This window comes from Saccoglossus kowalevskii, chromosome 5 (genome assembly GCF_978046115.1).
Source record: "Saccoglossus kowalevskii chromosome 5, keSacKowa6.1, whole genome shotgun sequence".
Taxonomy (NCBI): domain Eukaryota; kingdom Metazoa; phylum Hemichordata; class Enteropneusta; family Harrimaniidae; genus Saccoglossus; species Saccoglossus kowalevskii.
Window position 1 is genome coordinate 12,478,263 of NC_140645.1, and position 6,725 is coordinate 12,484,987.

Consider the following 6,725-nt stretch of genomic DNA (forward strand, 5'->3'; position numbering starts at 1 on the left):
GAAAATTTCCAGTTGAAAATCATAATAATCGTAATTTAAAGTAGCTTTAATGTCATCATTGCCGGGCAAATTATTTGAATAAAGGTTGTTGATTAGATTACGAGCCTCAGATTCGGGTATAGATCTCCAATGGAATGCAGTCGGAGGCGGATCATTTAAGTACTCTTCAAAATTATTTGACAGAATACTTAAATTCTTAGTTATTGGTTTTCTTAGTTCGACAAAAATATTATAAGTAATTTACAATATCCTGCAGTTAAATATGAATGTTGTTTGTGTTATCTAATGGAATTTTCGAACGATTTGTTATTTTTATATAAGAGATGTGAGGTATTTTAACTGTTTTCAATGTATTTGTTGATATATTGTTATATCTTTAATGACGTGTATGAACAGATTAACGAAAATCTCCTAATACAAGGTTGTTGAACATTCGTCGTTTTTTGTTTTGTTTTTTGCTGTTGGTTTTACGTAATGCTATCCATGATTTGTCCTTTGAATTAGATTTTCGTTTTAAGGGAATCTAGTTTATCTATAATATTTTCAAATTTTGTAATAAATTCCCAATAACAGAATGATACTGAAGAATTTGGGATGTCCAGCAGCGAGGGGTGTATATCCGTGCCAGGTCTTTGACACGAAATGACACCAAAGAAATTATCATTCTGGTTTTGGCACTTTGTGTATGAACCATGCTTGATCGACACGGACCTAAACAACCCAGCAAATTCTCAGCTAAGTGTCTAATTATTTTTGTTCATCCCTGTGAATCTGTTGTCTTGAGTGGGTGGTATTGTGTTGATTGGGCGAATTAAATGTCAATGTCGTCGTTGGTTATCTGCATGATACTAACCGACACAAGGTCCATGTGTATGCCGATTAAGATGCTAATCATATTAAGATATAGTGAATTAAGGTGCGGCGTACCCTTCCAAACGCAGAAAATGTGTACGTTGTTGGCCATTCATTTATACAGATGTCATGTATTTCAATCATTTTGGGTTCAGGTTATTGTAGCAAGTTCTGTGCAAGGCTCTGAATAACAACCGATAAAAGTGCATTACTGACATTAAAGATGTAGAATCAGTTCGTCTACAAGAAGCTATATGTCATACACTGCGACCACGAAACCCTGTAAACTAAGATAAGGCGTCCACAAATCGCGATATCACCCTAAACTACATTGTAAACTCAAATTATTGTCATATTCGTATTGTAAAAAAATGTTCATTTTGATAATAATTTTGCACAGTGCAATTGTACATACATGTATTAAAGATATGTAAGATTTACTAATTTACATACGAAATATGTGTTATAGCAGAAAATGGACGCTCAGACGAAAAAAGTGCACGTGACCATGAGTGGTATAAATATATCTAAGTGCAACGCATCAAAATGTTATTGTTGTTGCATGAAAGTTTGTAATGAATTTTCATCTTTAGATACCTCCCTAATCAAGTTTAATACTATGTTAAACCAAACTTCCAATCGCCATCTCCCAATGGCGTTGTAAGATGTTGACCAATCTGACTATATATTCTAGAGATGTTATGGTTGTTTTTGTCTGCGATCGCTGTTTCATCGCTGCTGGTGTATAACATTGACCAACTACATACGCGAATCACGTTCAACAGCACTCTGACGTAGTTTGTCAACCAAATAAATCGCGGCTTACTGAAACAGGTTATCTCGTTTTCGTACACGGCCTTTTAGCAGATCCTTCGAAAATTGAACGCGATTTGAGTAGACAGTTGGTTGTACAAAGAGGCGTGTACACCAAAGGCAGTAAACCGGTGAACAAATATTGAAACAATCTAAGGAAACTAATTCATACTAATTATTCTATGTTGTATTTTATTACGAACTTCAGAAGATGTGTACATTGACTTTCATAAGTGGCAATTACTTGATAGGTTAAATCAAAAATCAATTTCCTTAATGGTTATCTCAATCATTTCGTAATTATGCAGTTTAAACATTGATATTGACATTTGGCAAAAATACTCTGTCACGTGTATTGTGGAATAATCTGAGGCGTCCGTGTACATGGCGTATTCGTTACTTGTAATTATTCATTCACACGTCATGGAAATGTCTTTTGCTTATTTACATAATTGGCTCCAAGACCGTTTGTAACCAAGGACATTTTAATTTAAAATAGGAAATTAAAAATATTATTCATAATTTATCTGCAAACAAACTGAGCTCATCTCATATCAAAAATGCTACCGAGTATTATAGACTATTGAATTATTTCAAACTAAAATGTGAGCTTATTTATCCACATATTGTCCAATTGTACCACTCGTATTATCTAATTGTAACAAATACGCTTACTTTTAAAACATCTGATCACATTGGTGGATTTTTTTTTATTTTTCACTATGTAATCACTGTGTATGTTGTGGCGTACCAAGTTTGAATGGGGAGATTTTACTTGTAGCGTAATTTAGCGATATTTTAGTGAAAAACTAACCAGTGGAGTACACAGTTTATCGTCTTTATATTTTCTAAAGTTTGTAAATCAATGTCTGTGTTGTGCAAGAAATTTCACTGAACTTTGCGAAGATTATGTATGTCTGGGTTAAAACTGTTGACATTCATATTCTGATTCAAAAAATATGCCGAATAGTAGGCGACAATTAAACAAATCCTGAGACTATTTGATTGAATACTTGTACAGATTATGGTTACCACGATACGGCCGTCAATATCGTAGTGTAACAACAACAACAACAAATTGCACGTTCGAAGCTTAGCTAGATTTTGATTTGAACAGCGGTACGTTTTTTTGTGAATTGCACTTTACATATACACCTAGATTAGAACAACTATATATTCGTTCACTTCGCTTAGATTATCCGAGAACGACGAATGCGCACGTGTCCGGCCTACTCCACACATAGCAAATTAGGCATTTTGTCTCTTCTTGACTTACATACGACGTTTCTACGTGCCGTCACATAATGTACGTGACAAGAATGAATAAACACTGTTTATTAATAAAAGTAATAAATATACAACACGTCACTCAACTCACAATACATAATTTACCCCTCGTGACATCTAAGAATATTAATTTAAAATAAACAATTACGTTGCGAGTTTCTTATAACTTCAATTAGTTATAGTTAATTGTTTTTAAGTCTATTTGAAATTAATTAATTACAGAACCGGAAAGAAATGTCTTTCTTGAATTATAACGCTATAATATTATATTAAATTTTTATAAAATTGCGACTGGTATACGAAAGTAGGGATCACGGATAATAATTAAACAACTGTTCTCCGCGGCGCATGCTCAGAATAGTATAGCAATGTTACCATTGCATTGTGGGAATTCGCACTTGTTATATGATCAGTGCAAATTTAACACCTAATTTGGATTAGGTTTACGGTGAAGCAGTTCTGTGACATGCTCTCTTCCTGTCCACTCTCTTATAAGCATGATAATGTATGTACAATCGAAAATTGTTGACGGATTCCAGGATGAAAAATAAGTTTTAAAATTAGCACTATAAGCAGAAAATCGGTAACATTGCGTGACCGTTGTAACGCCTCAACCAAATGTCACGAGATAATACGATATAGAAAGAAATGTAGATAAAATATTTGAATTAATAGGAATAGTATTGCCCCAATAACTACGTAACGTTCCATTCAGTAATAATTGTCAAAAATCAAAAGCAATTGTCGAATAAATTAAAACACGTGTATTCAAACTCACACAGACATTTCTTATAAGATATAGCTGAATATATAATGGATGAATACTTTTAACTTATTGAAAGATAATGATTTATATTAATAAACTATTATTTATTTATTTTAATTAAATAATCAATAGTATCATGATACCATGTCGACAACTGCATTCATGTGCATAATACAATAATTCGATCGTCTTTCACCATTCATGTATGTTCGATTGTTTCAATACTTATCATCTAGTATACAAAGGTTGTCTCTACTTGCAAGTAAAAATCGTTATTTTAATAAATAGATTATAAATCTTTCAAGTGGAGAGGCGATGAGAATTTCATACTTCCGGACTTCATTTGGTGGTCGCGCGCGTTTCATGCCTGGACGTATAGACCGTTTACGTTACGGATTGGAATATTCCGGATATATGATTTTAAATATTCAACAAAACGTATGAAAAATAAATAAATAAATAAATAAATAAATAAATAAATAAATAAATAAATAAATAAATAAATAAATAAATAAATAAATAAATAAATAAATAAATAAATAAATAAATAAACGCCGTGTTTGTAACGTACGTGTTATTTGTAAATAAATAAATGTAAATACGCCGTGTTTGTAACGTACGTGGTATAAGTAAATAAATAAATATAATTACGCCGTGTTTGTAACTTAGAAGTTATTAGTAAAGAAAATAAATATAATTACGCCGTGTGTGTAACTTAGAAGTTATAAATAAATAAATAAATAAATAAATAAATAAATAAATAAATAAATAAATAAATAAATAAATAAATAAATAAATAAATAAATAAATAAATAAATAAATAAATAAATAAATAAATAAATAAATAAATAAATAAATAAATAAATAAATAAATAAATAAATAAATAAATATGCCGTGTTCGTAACGTACGAACCTTTCGTGGCCGAAACTTCCAACATTAGTATTAAAAAGCATCTGGACCGAAACGTCCGCCATTCAAAAAATTCAGTCCAAAACAATTTATGGTTCTATGTTACTATATTACGTAGACTGTTGTACATCTTATATAAATCAACGTTTATTTTGTTATTCTGTTCTTATTTCATAAATAATTTGAACTGTATACCGTTGTGTAGCTCTATGTTTTGGAATGAAAGCTTATTTCAATTCGACGTATGGTGTGCTACAATGAGCAGTTATGGCCGTTCTTAATTCTTTTTTTTTATTTTCTCCAGCTCACAATTCGTATTGAGGTCCTGTGTCCAGTTATACTAGCAACGACGGTGTATTTCTATTTCTACACTCTCGCCTTAATGCTATCAACCTGTCAATTTTATAGGAAAAATAACCCAACAATACTGTTGCCTCTCCATTCAGCATCGCCAAAGATCTGCACAATAGACTTAGAACAAAGGCGATCATAATGTATCCAATCAAGCAGCATTCACCTCTGCTGTGACATTGTTAGGAGCTAGAAAACCCGTAAGTTTTTCGGAAACTATTGTGAATATCATATTTCAATTTCAATTATTAAAAGTCGCTTAAAACACTTCGGGAGGAATTAAAATGGTTACATAAAAAGTAAACATGCATTCACTAACAAATCTCACCACAATATACGAATAATAATGGGAAAAAAAACTCTTATGAAATACAATTAAAATTTACAGATTCAAGATATGACACTGTAATAAGCAAAAGTCCAATTAAAATAAGGGGGAGATGTTCTGTCTTTTAAGGAAACTGTTTTTAATAAATTTTGCCAGTGATATATGAATCATAGTGTTTTGTGTTTTTGCTTTTCATTAAAATTAGTAATTTCCTACGATTGTTCATAAAGTTGTTTATATTTTTGTTAGTTCCTTCTACCAAGATCGTCCGCTGTAAGCTATAAAGTGAACAGGGCATTATAAAGTGTTCTTCGTCCTCCTTTCAATTCTTCTGTTATTCTTCGAACCTCACATATTCGTTTATCTTCTGGGATGTTTATCATAGTGCTGTTTGTATGACAAATTCATGGTTACTCGCATGTGTGTCAAGATTTCCATCTAAAACCAAATCAGATTCGAAGACAGGGAAGAAACGTCAAATGGGAGTAAACTCTTATCAGTCGCGGTTTACATAGCATTAGCGGTAAATAAACTACCCTCTGTTATTTTTACAGTCACTATATCACGGTATCTGTTTCTAAGCAGGTTTTCTGTATATACTTATACACAGCATTGATACTTTAGCCACGGTTACTAAAGTAACCGTGCTTTAGCAGATGGTCAGTTAGGACTATGAATACCAATAGTCATATATTTGCATATTTCTGCCCAAGGATCTTCGCGAAAGCTTTTAATTGGAACTAGCGGATTGTTTGCCTAGTTTACTTCTTGTAATTTAATTAGTAATTCACTAATTGGAAGTTTTGGCGGCGTTTTTTTTAGCAATGGTTACTAAAAGAACTGACTATCCGCGGCTTTTCCTATGTTCAGATGTTTTTTTGTTTTGGGGCTTAACTTTTTAATCTAATAAACAACCGATCGAACTAACGCGACTATAACGTAATGGTAATGACGCGATATTCTTTATTGTTTCATCAAATAACGCGAGATATTGCGCGATGTAAACAGGGAGTAGTTGGGTCGAACACAGACTCTTCAAGGAACTCTGGGCCGTAGTTCATTTTCTTATCTTTTCTTGGTTAAATAATCTCCACAGATGCGACAAATCATATGTAAGTTATGTCTATGTTTTTTCTCCATGTTTCTGTAAATATACAAAAAACGAGAATAGAGATGCTCCAGTAACATACTGAATATTAAAATTTTCACAAATTCTGGGAATATTCAAACTAATGAGAAATACTATTATACTATACTACGATGTATTCATATCATAAAGTAGAAGATATTATAAGTGTTGTAACTCGCTAAAAAATTTGCCGATTTGGACAGAAAACGGCGATCGAAAAATCAAAACACACAGATTTTGAAACCGGTTAGATCTGCTGAAAGTATGCTCATGTGCGTTCGGCACTTG